Below are 27,031 nucleotides of genomic sequence, written 5' to 3' on the forward strand. Positions count from 1 at the left end.
CTATGGTAGGCTGCTAATTTGTGTTGTGTAGGATGGGATGATGAATTGTGTATAGTTGTGTCAGTATGGGTAGGTTTATGATATACGGAGAACTCATGTTTGTTGTGTAGTCTGGTAATCGTTACATCTAGAAAGTTTATGGAATTATTCTGTTCTGTTTCTATTGTGGACTCAATATTACTAGGAAGTGAATTAATGTATGATAAAAATTGGTCAAGTTGTCTGTTAGTTCCTGTAAAGCAGACTAGTATGTCATCCACGTATCTCCAAAAATATAAGAACTGTTTAAATAAGGGGTGTTTAGAAATTGTTGTTTCAAGTTGGTTCATAAATATATCTGATAGTAATGGGCTTAGAGGATTACCCATAATAAGTCCTGCACTGTTGTTTGTGTAAATTTGATTATTGAATTCAAAATAGTCTTGATTTATGCAAATTTCAAGAAGGTGTAAAATTTCAGATGCAATGATCGGATTTGTACTATTATGTTCTAAAAGGTTTTTAACTAAAACAAAAGTTTCTGTAGGAGGAACACTAGGAAAAAGATTTTTTACGTCAAATGAAATTAGTCTGGAGTTGTTAGGCAATTGAAAATGTTGTATTTTTTTAACTAGTTCTAGTGTATTTTTTACGGTGAATTTAGGTGAAAATTTAGTGTATTCTGTAATAATATCTGACAGTTTTTTTGAAAGTTTATATGACGGAGCTGTATAAAAAGAATCTACAGGTCTTATTGGGTGGTCAGGTTTGTGTAGTTTAATAAAAGAGTATAATTTAGGGGGTTGTATAAAGAGTATAATATTAAGGTATTTCTGTTCTGTTGGATTTAGTATTGATTTTGAATTTTACAACCCCCTAAATTATACTCTTTTATTAAACTACACAAACCTGACCACCCAATAAGACCTGTAGTTTCTTTTTATACAGCTCCGTCATATAAACTTTCAAAAAAACTGTCAGATATTATTACAGAATACACTAAATTTTCACCTAAATTCACCGTAAAAAATACACTAGAACTAGTTAATAAAATACAACATTTTCAATTGCCCAACAACTCCAGACTAATTTCATTTGACGTAAAAAATCTTTTTCCTAGTGTTCCTCCTACAGAAACTTTTGTTTTAGTTAAAAACCTTTTAGAACATAATAGTACAAATCCGATCATTGCATCTGAAATTTTACACCTTCTTGAAATTTGCATAAATCAAGACTATTTTGAATTCAATAATCAAATTTACACAAACAACAGTGCAGGACTTATTATGGGTAATCCTCTAAGCCCATTACTATCAGATATATTTATGAACCAACTTGAAACAACAATTTCTAAACACCCCTTATTTAAACAGTTCTTATATTGGTGGAGATACGTGGATGACATACTAGTCTGCTTTGCAGGAACTAACAGACAACTGGACCAATTTCTATCATACATTAATTCACTTCATAGTAATATTGAGTTCACAATAAAAACAGAACAGAATAATTCCATAAACTTTCTAGATGTAACGATTACCAGACTACACAACAAACATGAGTTCTCCGTATATCATAAACCTACCCATACTGACACAACTATACACAATTCATCATCCCATCCTACACAACACAAATTAGCAGCCTACCATAGCATGATACATAGACTGACAGAAATTCCTATGACAAAAAATAACTTCGAGACAGAACTAAATATCATTAGACAAATAGCAGTAAACAATGGCTATAACGAACAAACAGTTAACAACATTTTAAACCAAAAACTCCATAAGAAAGCCTTGAAATTAGTGTATCCACCACCACAGAAAGAACCCAGTACCTTCTGCTCTCTCACATATACTGGCAAAATAACAACAAAAATAGCCAGATACATAAAAAAGAAAGGAATAACACCAGCTTTCAGAACTAACAACAACTTAAGCAAACATATTAAAAACAATAAAAGCCGAAAGAGAAAGCAACTACAGAGTGGTGTGTACAAACTAACTTGTGGTGACTGTCCGAAAACTTACATCGGTCAAACTGGCAGAACTTTTGACAAACGGATAGCAGAACACAAAAGGGCTTTCAACAATAGAAAAACAGACACTTCTACATACGCACTTCACCTTCTAGATCATAATCATTCTTTCAATGAAGAGTTTCAAATTCTACATATTCAAAATAAAGGCCTTAAGCTATCACTTTTAGAATCAATGGAAATTAATAAATTGAAAAATACAGATATAATTCTGAATGACCAACTCGAGACAAACAGCTCCCCACTCCTCAACCTCTTCAGTTAAAGACTTAAAAAGGCAAAGACATTGTTAAATATATCACTTGAGAAAGGCACTTTGCCGAAACAGCTGTAGTAATAACATAGTTGTAATAAATTTTGTGGAAGTATAGAAAAACAAACGTTTTTCAGTGTTTTATTGTGAGATAAAATGAACTTCCATCAAGTAACGGTCGAATCCATCAATTATTTATTGGTTTCTAGTATTACTCCGGCCAATATAGACATTTAAAATAACAAAAATTTCAGGAAAGCCAAATATTGGCAAAGAGCAGGAGTTTACCATGACAAATAAAGTTTTAAAAATCCCCATCGATCGCATGTATGCTACAAAAGTTATTCGAGGTCAAAGGTCAAAATTTGAGGTTTTTTGGATTTTTCTATTTCTATCCTTTATTTCTATTCTGTAACTTTTAACAAATCGAATAGAAATGACCAAGTCGAATCGTAATTACCCGAAATCGGAATGTTTGATATCTATCGCGTCATTTTCGTGTTTGGATTGGCATTCTGTAACTCACATTGTAATCAGGGTAAATCGAAATTGCCATCTTCTATTTGACGCGCTCAGGAGGTGGTGGCATCCCCGCATTGACAAACGAAATTAGTGTTCTGCGATCTGTTTGTTACTGGATCTAAACTTGAAATACCAACATATGCAAGAGTAACTTTATTGGCAACTCTTTGATCTATAAGACGTGTCAAAAAATTTTAGTGTGGCAGTAAAATTTTTAATCAATTCTCTATAAATCAGTGGAAAATATGATTTTCCTAGCATCCTCAATGTTTTCCCGATTCACTGGGTGTAATTAATGACGAAGCCGACGAATCATTATATGAATAGTCATTATAATTTCTATAACTAAGCTAATAATCTGAAAGTACACAAATTATAATGAGCATTTCTATTCATACGCGTTAATTGTGGTACATACAAATAAACCGATACTTTGACCTCCTTGATGATGACGATCTTACATAACAAAGTTTGAATTTCAAACTATTACTGTGGGCTAATTAGCAAAATTCATGGAAAAGTTATTTACCAGCAATTTTATTGCTGAAATCGGATTATAAGATCCTATGTATTATTAATATAAGTATGCAAAGTCCGCAGAGAGTGTGCTACTTTTTTTATAAACAAAATGGTGCTGACAAATCGTATTTTTTTCAATTATTGCTCTATAACTCCGAAGATTTTAACTTTACAACAAAAACACTCAAATAAAAATTCACCGCAATTAAATTCTGCATAGAGATATGTTTTTCCCGATTTGCTTCGACGAAAATTTTCCTCGGAAAATGCGGGACTTCCCAACAAAAACTCTAATTTTTAAATAAAGTTTTAGGTAAGTAATTATTAATCAATAATTAAATAACTTAGTGACATCAAAGCTTTCTTGGTATAGATTGTAATTCCAGAAGCCGGTAAAAATTAAACGAATATTTTAGCAACAATTCAATTGTTAATTAACAATTTACGATCGCCATAATAACCAAAATAATCATGATACATTGATCAAACTTATAAAGATTATAAAGATGAGATGCTAATTTAATATTTTATCGACAAAATATAAATTTTTCGTTTTTTGCATAATATTTAAATTTTGAAAAAAAAATAGTTATAATACGCTGGTCTAATTAGTAAAGTACAAATAAAGGTTATTTATCAGCAATGTTATTGCTGGAATCGAATATTATGATCCTATATAATATTAATAATATAGGTATGTAATTTTAACTATTTAGAATGGGAAATAAGCCACAATATTATTAAAAAATGATTTTTATTAACGTTTCGACGCCCAAATCGGGTGCCGTTGTCAAAATACAAAATACTATGTATTTTGACAACGGCACCCGATTTGGGCGTCGAAACGTTAATAAAAATCATTTTTTAATAATATTGTGGCTTATTTCCCATTCTAAATAGTTAAAATTGTAAAAATGCCACAAGAAAATAGCTTCAGAACAACAATAGGTATGTAAAGTCCGCAAATAGTGTGCTACTTTTTTTATTAACAGAATGGCGCCCCCAAATCGTGTTTTTTTCAATTATTGGTCTATAACTTCGAAGATTTTAAGTTTACACCAAAAACACTTAAATAAGAATTCACCCCAATTTAATTCTACATAGAGGCATGTTTTTCCCGATTTGCTCCGACGAAAATTTTCCTCGGAAAATGTGGGTTTTCCCAACAAAATCTCGAATTTTCAAATAAATTTTTTGGGCAAGTAATTATTTATCAATAATTAAATAACTTGGTGAAATAAAAGCTTTCTTGGTATAGATTATAACTGCAGAAGCTGGTGAAAATTAAACGAATATTTTAGCAACAATTCAATTGTTAATTAACAATTTACAGTCGCAATAACAACCAAAATAATCATGAGACATTGATCAAACTTAGAAAGATTATAAAGATGTTATGCCTATTTAATATTTTGTCGACAGAATATAAATTTTTCATTTTTTTGCATAATCTTTAAATGCTTAAAAAATATTGTTATAAACAAATTAACATTTTTCAGAAATTGTTTATTATATTCTAATTTTAAAAAATACTTAAAATGCGTATCTCAAAGGTCTTGAAAATGAATGCTTTAGGAATTGTTTCCAACCATTTGCAAAAAAGTTATGAAACAGCAAATTAAATATACGATTGATCCGTTGTTTATAATTTGTTTTAATTGTTTCAATGCTTAAAAGTGAGTCTGTGGTACAATCTAATTACTCACAAAAAATATCAAATATTAGTTCAATGGTTATATTTTAATCAAAGATTAAAAATACTTTTTTTGTAATTTTTAGCGCGAAAGTAGGCTGGATACAGAGCCGGAGATAAAATGTTCACTCGAAGCGACTGACACGCAGCATACATAATACTATAATTTTATTTATTAAGTGTACGTCGCGCGGCGGTCGTCGTTTCGAGTGAAAATTTTAGCTACAATACTGTATTAGTCTACTTTCGTGCGTGTAAATTACAAAAAAATATATTTATAATCTTTAATTAAAATATAACCATTAAACTAATAATCGATAGTTTTTGTGAATAATTATCTTGTACTTTAAACTCACTTTTACGCTTTGAAAGAATTAAAAAAAATTATAAACAACGTTGTAATCGTATATTTACTTTGCTCTTTCATAACTTTTTTGCAAAAGGTTGCAAAAAAGTTTTAAAGCATTCATTTTCAAGATATTTGAAATACGCATTTCAACTATTTTTTAAAATTAGAATATAATAAAAACTTTCTGAGAAACGTTAATTTGTTTATAACTATTTTTTAAACATTTAAAGATTATGCGAAAAAATAAAAAATTTATATTTTGTCGACAAAAAATTAAATAGGCATCTCATCTCTATAAGATTTCAAAGTTTCATCAGTGTATCATTATTATTTTGGATATTATTGCGACCGTAATTTATCAATTAACAATTGAATTGTTGCTAAAATATTAGTTCAATTTTCACCAGCTTCTGAAACTATAATCTAAACCATGAAGGCTTTTAAGTCACCAAATTATTTAATTATTAAACTAAATTATAAAAAAACTTAATTATAAAAATTTATTTACTTAATTATTATACTAAAAAATAATCACTAAAACACAATTAAAGTATCAGAAGTTTATGAAATGTAAAATATTTAACAAATATGCGAGGTTTCGGTTTCCAATGTGAAAATTGTTTTCAAAAAATATTATAAATAAATCAAAATCTCGTGTCCCATATAAATAAAATATTTAAATTAAACATGTCACAAGAAAACAGTTTGAGGACCTTTTTAAAATAATTTATTTGATATTTTGCCCTTCTTTTAAAATCAAGACTTAAAATGGCGATGTTTTGAGTGCTCAGAAATTAATTCTTTAAGTAGATCCAGCATATCCGTTCTAAGAGGTTGCTTTTCCGACTTATATGAATAAATATAAGTGTACCATTCAAAATTAGGAGTTTTACGTTGTCATTGTGGTATGTTTCCGTACAAGTTCACCATAGATTTGATTAAAATAAATATACAGGGTGATTGATTATTGGCGTAAAGCTCCGTAGATCCGTTATAGTAATAGATAGCAATAAAAGTTAATAACAAAAATTGTAACCAACTTTAAGCTTCTCATTTCAAAATTAATTAGAATGTTACAGGGTGTTTGATAACATAGTGACAGACCAACCTTTTGTTTTTTTAAATGGAACACCTTATATTTTATTAACATTCGAAATCTTCTTAACTTCTCCATTACAAAAATATAAAAGTTTACCATAAAAGTTTAAAAATCTACCATTTTTAATTCTTATTAAATTGGTGGATTCTGCATCTGAGATTCTTCAATTTGTTAGTAGATGTCGCTGTATTGCGTCTGATGGGAAATTTGAATTATTTTTCAGATTCCCTTTAAAATGATGGTGGAGCTGTTTTTCGGTCCAGAGGAAGGCACACTACCGAAAGCTACTGAGGACGCCTGAAATGGTAGAAACAGCCTGTCTAGCTGGTGTGAAACCCTCTGAATCGAAAACAAGCAAAACCATCATTTATTTTTATTTCCTTTACTCGGATTTGAGTACTGAAAGTTCCTCTGCTGTCCGTTTTTCCTAGACGAATGAAAGCGAAATGTGATCGTTTCCCTTTCGTTTTCTATATTCGTCGTCTGCTGTCTTATTAATTGAAAAAGTCGCAGATTAAGGATGTACCAGTAAGAACTTTCAACATGAAAAATCTCAGTTTTAAAATACTATCTACCATTTTTAATTCTTATTAAATTGGTGGATTCTGCATCTGAGATTCTTCAATTTGTTAGTAGATGTCGCTGTATTGCGTCTGATGGGAAATTTGAATTATTTTTCAGATTCCCTTTAAAATGATGGTGGAGCTGTTTTTCGGTCCAGAGGAAGGCACACTACCGAAAGCTACTGAGGACGCCTGAAATGGTAGAAACAGCCTGTCTAGCTGGTGTGAAACCCTCTGAATCGAAAACAAGCCAAACCATCATTTATTTTTATTTCCTTCACTCGGATTTGAGTACTGAAAGTTCCTCTGCTGTCCGTTTTTCCTAGACGAATGAAAGCGAAATGTGATCGTTTCCCTTTCGTTTTCTATATTCGTCGTCTGCTGTCTTATTAATTGAAAAAGTCGCAGATTAAGGATGTACCAGCAAGAACTTTCAACATGAAAAATCTCAGTTTTAAAATACTATCTACCATTTTTAATTCTTATTAAATTGGTGGATTCTGCATCTGAGGTTCTTCAATTTTTTAGTAGATGTCGCTGTATTGCGTCTGATGGGAAATTTGAATTATTTTTCAGATTCCCTTTAAAATGATGGTGGAGCTGTTTTTCGGTCCAGAGGAAGGCACACTACCGAAAGCTACTGAGGACGCCTGAAATGGTATAAACAGCCTGTCTAGCTGGTGTGCAACCCTCTGAATCGAAAACAAGCAAAACCATCATTTATTTTTATTTCCTTTACTCGGATTTGAGTAGTGAAAGTTCCTCTGCTGTCCGTTTTTCCTAGACGAATGAAAGCGAAATGTGATCGTTTCCCTTTCGTTTTCTATATTCGTCGTCTGCTGTCTTATTAATTGAAAAAGTCGCAGATTAAGGATGTACCAGTAAGAACTTTCCGACATGAAAAATCTCAGTTTTAAAATACTATCTACCATTTTTAATTCTTATTAAATTGGTGGATTCTGCATCTGAGATTCTTCAATATAAAAGTTTGTTATGTTGTGCATGATATTTACAAAGTTATAACCAATTTTATATGAAAATCGTAACAAGTTCAACTCAGTATAAATAAAAATAAGCACAGAAGCAATGAATTATTGATGCAATATTTTTTATTTATTGAAAAAATTTTCATAAATGATTTATATTGCTAATTTTCTTTATATTGAATACATGGTGAGTCAAAACGCAGGTACATTATTTTCTCAGTATGTAATTTTAAATGGCACATCCTGTATTTTATATCACAGTCGAAAAGTACCATTACCGTACTTTAATATTTATATAACATTCCCTATGTCTAAATTATAAATTAGTGTTTGAGATATTTTCATTTTTCATGGCAAATGATTAATTACTGGTCTAAATCGTTCCAAATTTTTAGTAAGCCGTGACTTAATTGTCTAAAACTGACAATTTCCGATTACTGATTATCAATCTGATATAATAAATATGACAATGTAGCAAAGAAAGAGAGAAAAGTAATTTATTATAGGTAATAAATTTTCCAAAAAAACACACAACCACAACATTTTTGAAACAATTAAAAACTACTTTTGTATGTAAGTGTAACAAATAACGAAAGAAAAATAATTTATTAGTTCTACTCTTTACAGAAAAAAACACACAAACAAAAAATACAACATTTTGTGAAAAAAATTAAAAACTGCTTTTGTATGTAAATTTAACAATGTAACAAATAAAGAACGAAAAATATTTTATCAGTAAAAAATTTTCCAAAAAAACATAAACACAAAATACAACATTTTTGAAAAAATTAAAAGCTACTTTTAATAAAATATTTTAAATATTTAATTACATAAGTTGTTCAAAATGACCTCCTATGACATTTATGCATGCTTAAAAACGGTCATTGAATGAGTAACTTACACTACGAAGCATTTGTAAATTAACACTTCAAAATACACTTTGTATTCTATTTTTCATCTCATGTCTTGTTGTTGGAGGTATTTTATAACCTTCATTCTTAAAGTAACCCCAAAAAAAGAAATCCAGTTTATTAAATTCTGGTAATCTGGGTGGCCACGATACTGGTCCGTTGAAAATAAAAATGTCTCGAAAACTAATAAATTTAGACATAAGATATGTTGTATACAAATTAAATTATGGTAATGGTACTTTTCAATAGTGATATAAAATACAGGGTGTTCCATTTAAAATTAATGAGAAAATAATGTACTTGCGTTCTAACTTACCCTGTATTAGATATAAAGAAAATTACCAATATCAACCATTTTTAAAAATTTTGACATTAATAATAAAATATCTATTATTAAACCATTGCCGTTGTGCTTAGTGCTTATTTTTATTTATAGAGGGAGTTGAACTTGTTACGATTTTCGCATTAAATTGTTTATAACTTTGTAAATACCCTGTATAACATACCAAACCTTTATATTTTTGTGATGAAGAAGTTAACAGAATCTCGAATATAAAATAAAATAGAGGGTGTTCCATTAAAAAAAAACATAAGTTTGGTATGCCACTATGTTATCGAACACCCTGTAACATTCTAACTAATTTTGTAATATGAATCTCAAAGTTGGCTACAATTTTTGTTATTACCTTTTATTGCTATCTGTTATTACAAGGGACCTACGGAGCTTTACCCCACTAATCAATCATGTAACAGTAACGAGTCAATATAAGTCTTCTTGTATCTGAACAAAATATTACGATTTCTGCACTTAAAGATCTTCGTTCAGAGTTTGAAGCTCTAGAAGGCAGAGTCTTTAGAACACGGTTCATTGAATACTGAATAAAGAATATTAGTTGATGATTAACAATAAAGAGTCTTTAATATGGCGAATCAAATCTAATTATATTCCTGTAAAAGTTCTTTAAGAGTAAAAATTTAGCACACGGTCAGTGTGTTAGTCAACGTAAGATTTCGTAATCGGCTGATTCTGAGTGATACAAAATTCAGCGAATGTTAAGAATGTATGAAAATACTGAGACCTTGATTTATCATTGTAAAACACCCCAATACATTTTGAACATAAAAATAAAATTAATTAATTAACAGCAATTGAAGATCCTAGCATAAGTTCTCGAAACATTGCACACCAATTGGATGACTTCTTAGCCTTAATAGTATATTATGCAACGAGCATTTAATGATAAGTAAAATTTAATAAAAAAGTTTGGTCTTGGTAAAAGGTATATTATTTTAAAAAGCCCTATAGGGCTACAAACATCGAACAAAACGTTTTCGCTCTAAAAAGAGCATCATCAGTGTTGCAAGAACATGGTGAGCCAACCAAAAAATACGAAGGTCCAAGCCTTTCAAAAATGGACTAAAAGTCACATCAAAATGCTAACATTTAATGATAGTTATTATGAAGCGAGTATGAGGGTTACCAAATGAGCCGCATGCGGCGAATTTCGTATAGAGTACGAGCTTCATAATGATAATTAAATGCAAGTTGTATACACAATTTTTTCTATGATCATTTACAACAAAAAAATATATTCAAATTTATTAATTTTGTAACACAAAAAAATTCAGTAGTTTGTCAGTTTGACGGTTTGTTTACATATTGAGAACTGTCAAAGCGTATGTATTTGACTCGCCATTGGTCACTGCGCGTGTATGGTATGTTAAACAGTAAATGGTTAAATTCAACTAGTTACCACTATAAACAGGCCGGATTAACCGATAATAGTATAAAAGGCCCGGTTTCAGGTAAAATTTATTTTAGGCTTTATTATGGGAGTACCGTCTAGTCAGTGTTAATTGCAAAAGACCAACTCTGTCTACCTCGGTGGCTTATCGCTCCGGGTGGGTCTTAACAATGGGCCAGGTCAGATAAATTTAATAATATTTACGACCGCACTAATTGAACTCAAACCATTTACTGTTGAACAAACCATACCACCTTTATCGCGAATGCCAGATCGCGATTCTATTGGTTAAAAATCTGTATCTTAATGAAAATCTGTATCATAATGAAGTTCATTATGATACAGGTAGTGACATCATAATTGATATATTTATTATAGTATGAGAATAGAAAAAAGTCTATTATGAAAGTCCTGTTGGTATACATAGATTTCGATCTCAACTAAAACATAAAGAAGGAGATGGGGAGAAAGGGAATTTATTACACAATATTGGAAACTAAGAGAAACAACTTTAAAATAGTTATTTATGAAACAGTTCGTGAAGTATGCTTTTTGCGAACGCACGCGATTTTTAGAGCACGAGCGACAACGGAGCGAGTACTATACATCGCGTAAGTTCGCAAATAGATATTTATGAAACAGTTCGTGAAGTATGCTTTTTGAGAACGCACGCGATTTTTAGAGCACGAGCGACAACGGAGCGAGTGCTATACATCGCGTAAGTTCGCAAAAAGTACTTCACGCACAGTTTCATACAATATTTTATCTACGATAAACAAAAAAAAAACGATAAAAAAAACTGTAACTCTTCGTCACTGGAATTCATTTCTATTCTACAATTTTTAGAACTTTGACATTTAAAAATCCTAACTACTTTCAAACAACAAAACTGTCAAAAATGTTGTTGTAAGTCATTGATCATATTGTCATCAATAAGGATATTTGATTATATGAAAGTGTGCCAAAAAACCCATTGAAAGTGTGCGAAAAAGTAAATCCCATTTAAAATAAATTGTTACTTCACGCACACTTTAAAACCTTCACGCACTACTATCTATAATGACAGTTTTTACAAACTAAAAACTTATACATAATAATATGACATAGAGTAGATACAAGTACTTCACGCACAGTTTCATACAATATTTTATCTACGATAAACAAATAAAAAAACTGTAACACTTCGTCATTGGAATTCATTTCTATTCTACAATTTTTAGAACTTTGACATTTAAAAATTCTAACTTCTTTAAAACCACAAAACTGTCAAAAATTTTGTTGTAATTTATTGCTCATTATGTCATCACCATGACAACGCGAACGTTAAGGATATTTGATAATATGAAAGTGTGTCAAAAACAGTGCGAAAAAGTCCCATTTAAAATACATTATTACTTCACGCACACTTTAAACCCTTCACGCTATCTATAATGACAGTTTTCACAAACTAAAATTTATACATAATATGACAGAGTAGATAAATTTTTTCTACGGCCCTGCTAAAACAGCCACTTTCCCTCACGCATTTCTTTTCCGAAAGTTGCACTTTCCCGCACGCCGTGCGGGAAAGTAGAATACCTTCTAATATGGCCTTATAATATACTATAATACATGCAATAAACTAATATTTAGATATTATTTACTAATTTATTTCAAATTTATTTTATTGTGTTCATGTTTTAATGAAATTAACGCAATAAATCGATGAAAAAAAAATGATTTTGACATAATATTTAAAAGTCAAATCAGTAGACAATTACAATGGTTTTGAATCGTCGTCATGAAAACCAACATCGTCGTCGTCGTAACCCATTATTTTGAAAGTTTTGGTTTTGACAACCTTGTCAAAGAATTAATTTATGTATTTTCACTTCTAAATAAAAATTGATATGACTCTATTTTTTGTGGCTTTTTTCGAAACGTACGGCCCTAGAAAAAATATTGTTCCTAACTCATGCGGAAAGTGTCTTCCCCGCACTCGACTGCTTGCCCGAACTCCGCTATCGCGTCGTTCGGGTCAACGGCAGTCTCGTACGGGAAAGTATCACTTTCCGCACTAGTTAGGAAAATAACTATTATTTACTAAGTAATGCACATTTACGTTATAGTCTGGGAGGTAGTGTCAAATTTTTACGGTGAATTTAGCACGGATTCTCTGAATTTATTTTGGTAGGTAGTACTTATTTGATAACAAAATGTCTGTCAGCTGGCGCGACTTCGTGGCTTTTACGCAAGAGAAGATAAAATATGAAAGTAGGTGGAAAAACCCTACAACTTATATATGTTAAATATTTATATCCGTGCCTTACATCCATAATGGCTGGTGGTTAAAATACTTGGTTTTCACCCAGTCGAGTCAGGTTCGATTGCCGGCGTCGGAAATCATTTTTGTTTTTAAAATTGACATTTCGATTTCAAAGATACCTAATTGTTTTTATAACACCACGCTTTTATTATTTATACGACACAATAATATAGTAAAAGTATTATAAAAACAATTTTTTTCAATAAAAATATATACCATTTTTATTCAGTTGCAATGCGAAGGCAAAACAATCTTACTTTTCAGTTAGAATACCGAGTGCAATCCAGCTCTCTGAATCGCGATTTTCGATTCTTATTGGAATCTCATCGGAGAGAGCGCAGGCTAGTTCTCCATATCCTAACTGACCAGCACCGAGAGATTTTCCCACACATTGCAATTGAAACAAATAGAGTAGGTGACTAGCGTAATCTGGCAGTTGAAAGATGAAGTTTTTCAATCCTAATAGCAACATTAATAATATTGAAAATATTAAAAATATTACTAAAAGATTTTTAAATTGAAAAACGTATTGGTATTATTTTTCAAATCAAAATGTCAATTTTAAAAACGCGAAGGATTTCCGACACCCTAAATCAAACCTGACTCGTCTGGTTAAAAGCCAGGTATTCTAACCACTAGGCCATTATGGATGTAAGACACGGAGATAAATATTTGACATATAAGTTGCAGGGTTTCTCCATCAACTTTCATATTTTATCTATTCTCGCCTAAAAGCCTTGGTTTTGGGCCAGCTGACACATCATTTGTTAATAAGCTTTGGAACACCTAACTAAATAAAAAACAGCCATGCTAAAATGCTCCGGTCAGACTTGACACTACCTCCCAGTCTATTAGGTCCACTAACACTGAGAAATGTTCACTGTTTCACAAATAATGAGTTGGGGATATAGGAATAGGGTATAAGTCGTAAGGACTTAGAAACCCTAAAACTAAAATAACCCAATATATTTCAAATATTTGAGGAAAATTATAATAGAAGAACACCGCAACTAAAATGAACCACAAAAAAGGGAAAGTGAAAAACAGAGAAAATCCAACAAAAAGTAATAAGTAACTATGTACAAAGCAATAATATACTAGTTTTTTTTTGGGTATGGTACAAAGGTGTTATGGCTTATGCCAGAGAAGAAAAACACCCGTTCGTCATTTTTAATTTACGCCAATTAATACGTTCTTTAACGGTAAAATATTGCAAAACCTCTACATTTTAAAGAACCGCTTAGATTGACATAAAATTTGGCATACACATAGCTAACAAGCCAAAGAAAAAATATATTGTGCCGAGGTGTGCTTTTGCCCTGGGGGTGAGTTTCACCCCTTCTCGGGTTGAAAAAATATACGTACAAAGTAATTCCGGAAATGGATAAATTGACTAATTTTAAGTAACTTTTGTTCTATAGAGTTTTTTCATAAAGAGTAACTTATTTAAACTGTTTAAAAAAGCTTCATTTTTGTTTTATAAAAAAAATTCTAACATCAAAAGTAAACAAGTTATGCTCAAAATAAAGTTAATCCCTTTTTTTAGGTACAAAAATCAGGAATCACCTCCTAATTAGTATCTCAAATTAACTTAATCGTTACCACTTCACAAGTTTCTTACACGTGTATGTATTGTTTATATGATCTGTAAGTTTCATCGGTTCCAAGTCCTTATTTTTGAAAGGGCTGTAGTTAAAAGGGCTTGAACGAGTCACTGATCAAGAGTGTATGCAAATTTAGAAACACTAAATCTTAATCAATTTTTGTCTTACATAAAAACCAAGAAATTAAAGATATTCAGAAAAGCAATGCTTATTTTTTGAGATTTTTGGTATCTCTGACAATTTTTAAGTTATTTTGAAAAAAACTTTTTTTTTTCAAAATTAAAAATTTTACCGATGAAACTTACAGATCATATAAACACAACATAAGTAAAATAATTTGTGAAGCGGTAACGATTAATTCCATTTAAGTTGCTAATTAGGGGATGACCTTCCCGATTTTTTTTTGTCAAATCAAAAGGAACCATCTTTATTTTGAGCGTAACTTGCTAACATTTGTTGCTAGAAACTTGTTATAAAAACAGAAATAAAGCCTACTTTAAACACTTTAAAAAAGTTATAATGGGTTTTCCCCAAAAAGTGCTTCATTTTTTGGATATTTCACATTGAAATATTCAATTTGAAATTTGGCGAATATGAACCTATTTTTCATTGGCTATAACTCTGGTTACGCAGGTCCAGAGACCTCATTTTTTTTTTACTTTTTACAGGCTGTATTTTTGCTAAGAATATTTTTTTTCACATAATACTTACTTTTTGAGTTATTTGCGCAAAAACCGTCTAAAAACGTGGTTATTTTGTTGAAAAAGCTCTATAGAACAAAAGTTACTTAAAATTAGCCAGTTTATCCATTTCCGGTCTTATTTTGGACACATATTTTTTCACCCCCAAGAGAGGGTGAAAATCACCCTCAGGGTAAAAGCACACATCGGCACATATCACTTTTTTCTTTGACATATTAACTATGCGTATGCCAAATTTCATGTCAATCCAAGAGGTTCTGTAAAAACCGTGAAAGAATGTACTAAATGAAATGTGATAAAAATAATAATATATTATATCCGTATTATTTATTCAGAAAATTGTTAATTAGTTATTAGACAAGGCGGAAACGGCGGGTTCGTTGGGAAAAATATTCCCATGAGATATTTTTGCATAATCACATTCGTGAGACGTCCCAGAATAAGGTTCAAGAAGTCGCCCACGTGAAAAGTGGGCCAATTTTTTTTTAACAATTTTTTTTAATCAAATTGCAAAAATCGATATTTTTGGCCCGCACTATTTTTTTTTTAGGTTTTTTGGGCCATTCTGGACAAAGAAGGTCTCTTATAATTTTTCTCTAAAGTTGATCTTTTTCGAGTTATAAGCAATTTAAAATTTGAAAAACGCGAAAATGGCCATTTTTAAGACTTAATAACTCAGTTAAAAATTATTATTATGAAAGTCAGAAAGCGACTAAATCAAAGTTTAAAGTCTCCGCTACATGATCCTGAAGAAATCTGTGTCATTAATTTACTACTAAGCTGTTATTTTTAATTAAAAACAATGAGCGGTTAGATCGTATTGACGCGGTTGTAAATGTGAGTGCGAGCAAGATGCACAATTGGACTGCTGGAATGGCTTCTCTCTCGCACTCAGCATTTACAGTGGCCGCACACATGCATGGCGCTTATTATTTTTATTTAAAAATAACAGCTTAGTAATAAAATAATGACAAAAATTTGTTCAGGATCTTGTAGGGGGGGCTTTAAACTTTGATTTAGTCATATATTGACTTTCATAATAATAACTTTTAACCGAGTTATTAAGCCTTGAAAATCGTCATTTTTCGTTTTTTTCAATTTTAAATTGCTTATAAGTCGAAAACGATCAACTTTAGAGAAAAATTATAAGAGATCTTTTTTGTTCAGAATGGTCCAAAAAATTAAAGAAAAAATTGTTCGGGCCAAAAATATTGATTCTTGCAATTTGATTAAAAAAAAATTGTTAAAAAAAAATTGGCCCACTTTTCACGTGGGCGACTTCTTGAACCTTATTCTGGGATGTCTCACGAATGTGATAATGCAAAAAAATCTCATGGGAATATTTTTCCCTTCGAACCCGCCGTTTTCGCCTTGTCTATATATATATATATATATATATATATATATATATATATATATATATATATATATATATATATATATATATATATATATATATAGGAAGTTATATTGCTAAAATAGAAGGGGTATGGAGACCTTGGATGCGAACTGTATGGTCTCTATGCAACGACGTAAGAGTTTGTTCATTTATGAAAAATCATGTTTTTATCACATAAAATTTGCTTAAATCTTACAGTATCCTCTTCATTATATTTTCATGATGACACGACAACACCCAGAATGGGCTTTCATAAATTTTCCTAAAGAATGAAAGCCGTGATGAATTTTATTGTTATGCATAATTTCCCCATAAAGATTTTATCACGATATTAAGTGAATTATTTTTATTATCTCAACTTTTCCACCCTATCTCTTCCGACGGTTCTGGAAACCATTTTATGATGCCAGCCTTTATTACGAAAAAATGCGCCACTTGCACGAAGACGAGATATCTCTTCGTTTAACAAGAATTTTCCCATTCATTTTTTTCTATATTATTATTTGGATAAAAAAGGGGAAGGATATGTGACCCAGATGGTATAAGGAAATATAATGAAATAGGAAAAAAATGTAATACAGATGTTTCTTTGCTGAATGTTATATAAAATAAATCCAATACTAATACAACATATCGCATTGCATCATCCATTCTTCAAGAGAGTGATATTAATTGCAACAAATAGATACCAAAGCAATTAAGAAGAAGAGCACTGAACGAGAAAATATATATCCTCTTTAATAACGACGCAGTGCTAATAGCTTTGTATTTTTTTGCAAAGAAATTTGTATGCTTTTTTATGGAAAAACACTTCAACCTTTTGCTGGGTATTGCAACCTTTTACAGGTTTTTAAAAGTGTCGTGGGTTTAGATGAACGATAATTTGAAAGGGATTTGGATTACCTACATAACTATTTTACATTTTTTTAAATTAATTAAGCCCCAATCCAGAAAACTGACCTCAACAAACATACTATATATTAATATAATCTTGATTCTAATACGGATCTTACAAACCAAGAAATACAAAGGTAAACCAAACGGAATAAGAAATAAAGATTGAATGGTCATAGTAGAGTACAATGAATATAAATAGGTATCGGCAGGTCACTACAGAGAACCCTTGACCGAGGAATACAGTGGGAAAGAAATGCATGTGGAAGAGGAAATGGTGGACTGAGTAGACGGAATACACACAAAAATCTCAAAAGAGCCAGCAATAGATGAACTCGAGGAAGTAATACAGAGGAGCAAAAATGAAAAAGCTCCAGGTAAAGACGAAATTAACATTGAAATTATAAAATATGCAGAAAGGCAGCTGAGGGAAAAATACTATCACTATGGAAAAATATATGCAAAGAAGAGGAGATGCCAGTGGAAATATAAGAGGTAATAACAATACATAAAAAGGGAGACCAATAAATTTGTGAAAATTATAGAGGAATAACATTAGTAAGCACAACACATTAGGTAAATATTGACTTCAATAATAAAAATATTGTCTCACTCTATTGGAGACAATATTGGAGACAATACCAATGTGGATTCACAGAAGGTAGATCAAGAATAGATGCTAAACACACAATAAAAAAAGAATGTGTGTGTACTTTGTACGCACGTAAGAAGTTATACTTCTATTATATGATTTAAACGAAATTAATATACTTTTTATTTATATTTTGTTTAAATATTAAACTAAATTATACTTACTACTTCTCAAACATTTTTATTAGAACAGTGCCAAAAATTAAAATAATAAAAGAATAAAACACACACAAACACATTAAACAAGCCACAAATGATGTCTGAACATTAATTGTCGAAAATTTTTTTAACTAAATACGTATTTTCTGAAAATACAAGTATATAATAAATATACTTACAATCATAAAATGTATTAAAAAAAACAAAAAAGAAAGTTTCTATTGGGACTCGAACCAGCGCTGATAAGAGCGGTTGGTATTGGAATTCATTCGCCTTCTCCACTTAGCCACTGACACTATGTGTCATTATTTACGAAGATCGACTAACTAAACGGATTAAACTTGCGATATTTTGATATTTTGAAAATTGATCAAATTATTTTAATTTTGAATTGAAATGATTTAGAATTGAAAAAATACAACAAAACATAGAGTAAAAAAACAATATATTAGGTGAATATCGATAGAAATTTTGATGGTAATCAAATTATATAAATAAAAGTTTTACATACTATGTATTTTGGCAGATCAAATAGGTAGGTTTATACCCATGATACATTAACAATTATTACGTACCTGTTGCTTTTAAAAACTATTTAAAAGTCACTACAATATTATAAACTTTTTTGTTTCTGTCCTCACAACAATAAAACTAATATATTATACATTTGTTTACCTTTACCTTTACCTCTAAACCACAGCTGCCATATCGGATAATTTTTGACATGTCATTTGAACATTCAATCAGAACAAAGTTATAATGCGCATGCGCCGGGCTGATAGGTTTTAACATAAAAAAAATCACCCTCTATCGCCGGTAAAGAAGTATAACTTCAACAAATAACGGAAAAATAAATGAATACAAACTATAATTAAAAAGGAGACCGGGGTTGGTTGTCATATGGGGTACGTTGACATTGTGCATTTAAATTACGCGCCGTTCACAGTAAAACATACTGCGTCGGCCTGTGGATGCACAAACCGTTTGCGCTTATGTTACCATACTTTCAGTCAAATTTGTAACGTTATCCTGTGAATATAGTGCTGATTTGTGATTTTACATTTGGTGAGTAATTTTTTGTTGTCGTACACTTTTTTTAATACAATCTAGTAGAAACATTTAAGTTAATTTCTATGATGATGGTGTGAAAGTATATTGATAGCTCTTTAATCTGACGTAAACAAATCTATAGTTTATGAATTCGTAAACACGTGTTAGCCATTTTAGTTGAAAAACCGTCATCGGGGTTGGTTGGCATTTTATGAATGGGGCAGATTGTCACGTTGTGCCAACTTGTCCCGTATATCACTAGGAAATCGATTGATTTTAAGAAAAGTATTATCTAATTATGTTATTTAATTATTTGCAGATGTAACCATGCGAACCTATAAAAGAAAAACAGAGCGAGGAAAAACACCTGCTGACGTTATGAAAAGAGCTGTACGTGCTCATATTTCCAGCAACAATTTACTAATAAACTTAAAACTTAATTTCTTAAAGCTGGCGACAGAAAAACAAATACCGAAGGAGAAAGAAAAAGACGTTCTACTGCAATTCTCACAGACACAACAATCAAAAAAGCTTTAGAAGAGGAAAAAGGTAGCACAGGAGAAGAAGGCAGCAGTTACTGCTAGAAAAGAGAAAAGAATCGCAAGAAACTCTGCTTACACTTCTTCTAAAACGACGGTTGATAATGCCAAAAAAGATTTATTCAAGAGAAAAATAAAGAAGAAGCGTCCATTAACAGTACCTTCAGATGAAGACTCAGACCAGGATAATGTTTTCTATCTAGTTTGCATTGAGCCACTTTGCAATAGTCGCCCTGGAGAACAATGGATTGAATGCATCGAATGCAACTTTTCACCACACTTCAAATACACTGATGGCAATATTCTACCATATAGATGTCAAAACTGCGATTGTGATAAATACTAACAGTATTTCTAAATACAGATTTCTAATTATTTTATTAATTGAAAAAATTAAAGTTGTTTGAATTTAAACCTTCTTATTAAATACATTTACCTATACTTTTTCGGCTTGTATTATTTTATATACCTTCTTATTACTGATTACTGTTCCTTTGCATCTTTTTCAAGTGTAGTTATGTTTTATACTTATATACCAACCTACCCCAAGGGCTATGACAATTTGCCCCAGTCACGGGGTAAATTAACATAGGTTGTAGAGCTACTCTTATTATTTTATTTGAGTATGTTGGAATACATCTAGAGATCTAGAAAAAAAGTTAATATTGAAGTAATGTTCACTTTATCTTACGGTAATGCGCACCTTTCAAAACAAGTAATACTAATCTCAAAAAAAAAAATGTAATAGGCGAATCTATGACAACCAACCCCGGTCTCCCCTACTGTTTCTCGACTTCAAACAGGTATTTGATTCGATTAAGAGACAAGAATTAATGATAGCCCTGGAAAAATTAAAAGAACCTAAGAACAAGGGGTGGAAAAATAATCGCCTACTCAGACGATATTGTTATTATTGCAAAGAATAGAAACATAATAAAAGAAATGTTAGAAGAAATAAAAGACAAAGGGGAAAGAATGGTACTCAGAGTAAATCAAGAAATAACAAAAATATTAAGACTAGGGAAAACACAAATAAAGGGAAAACCCAAAATAGGGAATTCATAGTTTGAAGATGTCGACATTTCAAATACCTGAGAGTGACAGTAAGCAAAACCGGTAAATAAATAAATGAAAATGCCAGAAATAAAAGAAAAAATATTGGCAGCCAATAAAGCTTATTTTGCAAATAAAATATTACTTAGAAGTCCAAAACAACAACTCTGATGCAGAAGATAATATTCAATTGTATTTAGAATATCCATACCAACTAGAAGCACCGTTGGAGAAATTCACAGCCAAACAAGTTTTCAACAAAATCCAAACAGATATGAATCCGAAAAAGTCCCCAGGGTTCGACTTAATCACTGCAAGAATTTTAAAAGAACTTCCCAAGAAAGGCGTGCAATATTTGACACAGATTTTTAACGCAATCTTAAGAACTGGTTACTATCCCCTTTTGTGGAAAGTGGCACAAATCATCTTAATACCCAAACCAGGCAAGCCTGTAGAAGAAGTTAAGTCCTATAGACCTATCAGTCTACTTTCAGTGATGTCAAAGGTTTTTGAAAAACTCTTACTAGACAGATTACAGCCAATCCTCGTGGAAAAGCAGCTAATACCCAACCACCAGTTTGGATTTAGACAACAACATGCTACCACCGAGCAAATTCATCGAGTCTGCAATTCCATAAACAAAGCCTTAGAAGAGAAGCAATACTGCTCTGCAGCCTTTTTGGATGTCTCGCAGGCTTTTGATAAAGTCTGGCACACTGGCTTGCTATACAAAATAAGAAAAGTCCTTCCTCTCAACTACTTTCTAATCCTCAAGTCCTATCTCTCCGACCGCCATTTCCTCGTAAAAGTTAAAGATCAGTGCACTAACTTATATCCGATCAACGCTGGAGTACCTCAGGGTAGTGTCCTTGGACCAGTTCTCTACCTACTCTACACAGCAGATCTTCCTACAAGCCAAAACATCATCACAGCCACATATGCAGATGACACAGCAATCATTGCAGCTCACTCAAACCCGTACATCGCCTCGCAACTGCTCCAGACAAATCTCGACAGTATAAATATGTGGTTACAAACATGGCGAATTAAAGTAAACGAAAGCAAGTCAGTACATATAACGTTCACTAATCGAAAAGATACGTGCCCAACCGTCTCAATAAATAATCAAGTACTACAACAAAAGGATGACGTAAAATACCTAGGTATGCACTTGGACCGCAGATTAACGTGGAAGAAACACATATTCACGAAAAGAAAACAGTTGGGTCTGAAACTCAATAAAATGTACTGGCTGATAGGAAAAAGGTCACAACTGAGTTTGTACAATAAAATTTTAGTATACAAGGCAGTTATTAAGCCAATATGGAGCTATGGTATCCAACTGTGGGGATCTGCGTCGAGATCCAATATCGACATCCTGGAGAGATTCCAATCGAAAACCTTGCGCATTATCACAAATGCACCGTGGTACATGCCCAATGAACACATCAATCGTGATCTCCAAATGAAGACTGTCAAAGAAGAAATTGCCAGTTACGCCCAAAAATACGACATCCGACTACAAAACCACCCCAACAGGCTAGCGAAGAACCTAATGAGACTCCAGGCAAACAGAAGGTTAAAGCGCCACACTCCAAGCGATCTACTACAAGATTTTAAATTTTAAATTTTAAATTTTCAAAAATATTTTATTTATTATAGAGTTTTATTTATAGGGTTTTATTTATTAGTCACAAATAATTTTGTTAAGTACTAAAATTATGATTTTATAGGTTATTGTCACTGGACAGTCTCCTGCAAGTCTCTTTTAATTGTTAAACAATTTACTTATTGTAATCATTATTACAGATTGTAAATAAATAGGATGTTAAAAAAAAAAAAAAGTAAAATACTGATTATGAAGACCAAGATGAGAATATATAACACAATAATTAGACCAATATTATTCTACGCGGCAGAAATAATGGTGATGACTAAAAAAGATGAAGATAGCTTAAGACTAGTGGAGAGAAAGATCATGAGAACCATACTGGGACCAATCAGAACAGAGCAAAATCATTATAGAAGCCGAACAAATGCAGAGATTAGGAAAGTACTGAAAGAAGATATCGTGACCAAAATAAAGCAGTATAGAGTTAGACGGTTAGGTCACATCGAGCAAAATCATTATAGAAGCCGAACAAATGCAGAGATTAGGAAAGTACTGAAAGAAGATATCGTGACCAAAATAAAGCAGTATAGAGTTAGACGGTTAGGTCACATCTGGCGAGCAGGGAGTGAAGCAGTGACATATGCTATGATAGAATGTCCATGCAGCTTAATGCTCAACGTAATTTTTAAGCAATATTATTGCTTATCAAAAAGATATAAACAAAATTTATGCTTGAATCGGGTACTTGAATATATTTTAATATTATGAGGAATTGAATTATACAGCTTTACTGCGTTGTGGGTAAAACTCCTTTGGAACCAAGCCGATCTATGTTGTGGCATTGTGAAAATGTCTTTCAATCTCACGACTCGCATATGAATTTCCTTTCTTCGGACGAGCTTTTGTTTAAGGATAGTGGAGGTGTTTGGCATCAGAAGTAACTTGTGAATAAAGTTACCTAGATGATATGGTGTGCTTCTATTTTTCATATTAAGCCAACCGCATTCTTTTATTTTATGTGAAATGTGGTCATATTTTCTAATCCCGTAAATCAATATACAACAGGAGTTTTGCTTTTTCTGTATCCTATTCTTCTCCGCCTCCAATTAGCATGGTATAAAATAAAATCACCATAAGAGTAATGAGACAGGACAAGGCTCTCACAAAGAAGCTTTTTTAAGTCCTTACTTAAAATGTGACGATTCATAAAAATGAGTTTCAATGATTAAAAAGCTTTTTTGTTAATGTTTTTGACATGTTCCTGAAATCTTAGATTTTCGTCAAATATCGTCAAATTTTCTAGCTGAGGCTGTGAATAGTAAACTAACATCATCGATTTTTTATATTTGAATTGTTTTTTACAAGTTGACGTTGAACTTCATTTGCGATACATAATAGTTTTGATTTGGTGGAATTAAGTTTTAAGTTGTGTTCGTCAGAGAGTTCTTTTATTATTTCAAGATCAGAAATAATTTTATCCAAGGCATTAAATAAATCTTCTTTATCAAAACTAAGGTACAATATATATTGAGGGTGAACAACTGGAGGAGAGCAACCAGAGACAGAAATAGTTGGAGGCGCATGCTGAGGGAGGCAAGGGCCCGATTTGGGCTGTAGCGCCATAGGAGAGAGAGTTTAGATAATATTATATCTATAAAATTCTAGATTTAGATAATCTATATAATTTATAATCCACTGAACCATTATGGCCGTAATGGTCTAGTGGTTATGACGCTAAACTTGTGTTAGGGCAATCCGAGTTCTTTTGCTAGCCATCCAATATTTTTTTTCAATATATTCCTAACAGAAAAAAAAATCTAGTGTACAGGGTTATTAATTATATTTTGACCCCCCTGTAAGCTGCTTTATTTACAGAATTAGAAAAAAAACGTAAAATACAAAAGTTATTCCATTTTTAAATTATAATTTTTTGATATAATATATAGGGTGTCCCGAAAAGATTGGTCATAAATTATACCACAGATTCTAGGGTCAAAAATAGGTTGATTTAACCTCACTTACCTATATACAATAGTCCACACAAAAAAAGTTACAGCCCTTTGAATTTACAAAATTAAAATCGATTTTTTTTCATATATCGAAAACTATTAGACATTTTTTATTGGAAATGAACATGTGGTATTATTATGGCAGCATCATCTTAAAAAAAAAATTAAAATGAAATTTGTGCCCCCCATTAAAATTTTATGGGGGTTTTGTTCCCTTAAACCCCCCCCAAACTTTTGTGTACGTTCCAATTAAATTATTATTGTGGCATCATTAGTTAAACACAATGTTTTTGAAACTTTTTTCCTCTTAGTCATTTTTCGATAAGCCAGTGTTTATTGAGATATTTTGAATATTTGTCGAATCCACCACGTATTTGTATATGGTTAAGTACGATTATACAGTCCTGTTAATAATCTGAAAATTTATTTATAATTTACATTTTTAGGTATATTTTGAAAAAGAAGCCACATCTCGATAAAAGGTGACATATCAAAAAAAGACTAAAAGGCAAAAAAGTTTTAAAAACACTGTGTTTAACGAATGGTACCATAATAATAGCTTAATTGTAACGTGCACAAACATTTGGGGGGTTTAAAGGAACAAAACCCCCATAAATTTTTTATGTAAACATATTATAAAAGAAGCCGCATCCCGATAAAAACTCTCTTATCGAAAAAATAACAAGAGGCAAAAAAGTTTTAAAAATGTGTTTAACTAATGGTACCACAATAATGAATTATTTGAAACGTACACAAAAGTTTGGGGGGGTTAAAGGGAACAAAACCCCCATAAAATTTTTATGGGGTGGACAAATTTCACTATAATTTTCTTTTAAGATGTTCCTGTCATAAGAATGATACACGTCCATTTTCAATAAAAAATCTCTAATAGTTTTCGATATATTGAAAAAAATCGATTTTCATTTTGTAACTTCAAAGGGCTGTAACTTTTTTTATGAGCACATTTGTACTAAGGTAAGTTAGGTTCAATCGAACTATTTTTGGCCCCAGAATGTGTGGTATAATTTATGACCAATCTTTTCGGGACACCCTGTATATCGTACAGTTATATTCAAAAAAAAAGGGTACAAGTATTAGAAAGGGAAGTTAACGTCATCCTATTTGTGTACAACCGGCTGGGATTTTTGGAGGTTATCAAATGTCATAAGTGATCAAAAATGCAACTCATAGACGTGGTTTAATTTGATAGAAGGTTTAACGTTACGTACAATAAAAAATTAATATGCCTCGTCATTTAAGTGAGATTGAAAAGGCTCAAATAATTACGAAAATGGAAGAAGGATGGTCAATTCGTGCGCTAGCAAATTTCTATAATAGAAATTTGAAAACAATCTTTAGAATTAAGCAACGATGGGTCCAACAACAATCATTAAAAAGAAAAGTTGGTTCAGGGCGTTCCAAAGTATCCACTCCTCAATAAGATGCTGTTTTAGTTCAATTCTTAAGAGATAATCCATTTGCGACGTCGAAGGATTCAAGGATTCATACGGGATTTCCTGGTGCCCAACCTACTGTAAGCAGAAGGATCAATGAATCTGAATTAAAAAACCGATCAGCTGCTAAAAAACCATTAGTAACTGTTGAACATCGGCAAGCAAGAGTAATATTTGCACTAAACTATATTTACCGCAACCCACAATTTTGGAACAACGTCATTTTTACTGATGAAAAGACTTTTCAGTCGACCTATAACGGTCAAATCCGTGTTTATCGTCCAGCCAATACTAGGTTTGAAGAACGATATATTCACTCTCATAATAAATCTGGACGTTTTTCTGTAAATGTATGGGGTTGGATTAGTATACATGGACCTGGTGTTTGTTGGCGATTAGAGGGAAGATTTACTGCCGACAATTACATTAACGTTTTGGAACACGTAATGCTCCCTTCTATTGAGCAATTGTATCCTAATAATACTTTTATATATCAACAAGATAATTGTTCAGTCCACACTGCCCATGCCGTAAGGAATTGGTTTCAAACGCAAAACCTGGAAGTATTGCCATGGCCTGCGCACAGTCCAGATATAAATCCAATTGAAAACATTTGGGGCATAATTGTTAAAAAAATATATAAAAGAAATTTTATGCCACAAAATTCAGATCAATTGTGGGATACAATCTTAGAGTGCTGGGAAGATCTTGATCCAAATATGATATCTAATATAATTCAAAGTATGCTAAATAGACTAAATAAAGTTATAGAAGCAGACGGTTCTATCACCAAATACTAAATTCTATTTGTAACAGTCATTAAAATTGTTCTTTATATAATTGTTGAATAAATGGTTCCGCCTAATTAATGCTCAACGCCAATGATTTATATTTTTAATAACCTGTGACATTTGATAACCTCCAAAAATCCCAGCCGGTTT

The 27,031-nt window shown here is 31.5% G+C and overlaps 1 protein-coding gene across 1 annotated transcript in view; it reads left to right on the top strand.

Annotated features, from left to right (window-relative positions):
• Window positions 1-27,031, top strand: part of LOC126885528 (uncharacterized) — a 204,997-nt gene that overhangs the window by 150,145 nt on the left and 27,821 nt on the right. The window lies entirely within an intron of this gene.

The sequence above is a fragment of the Diabrotica virgifera genome, chromosome 5, assembly GCF_917563875.1.
Source record: "Diabrotica virgifera virgifera chromosome 5, PGI_DIABVI_V3a".
In the NCBI taxonomy this organism is placed as follows: Eukaryota; Metazoa; Arthropoda; class Insecta; order Coleoptera; family Chrysomelidae; genus Diabrotica; species Diabrotica virgifera.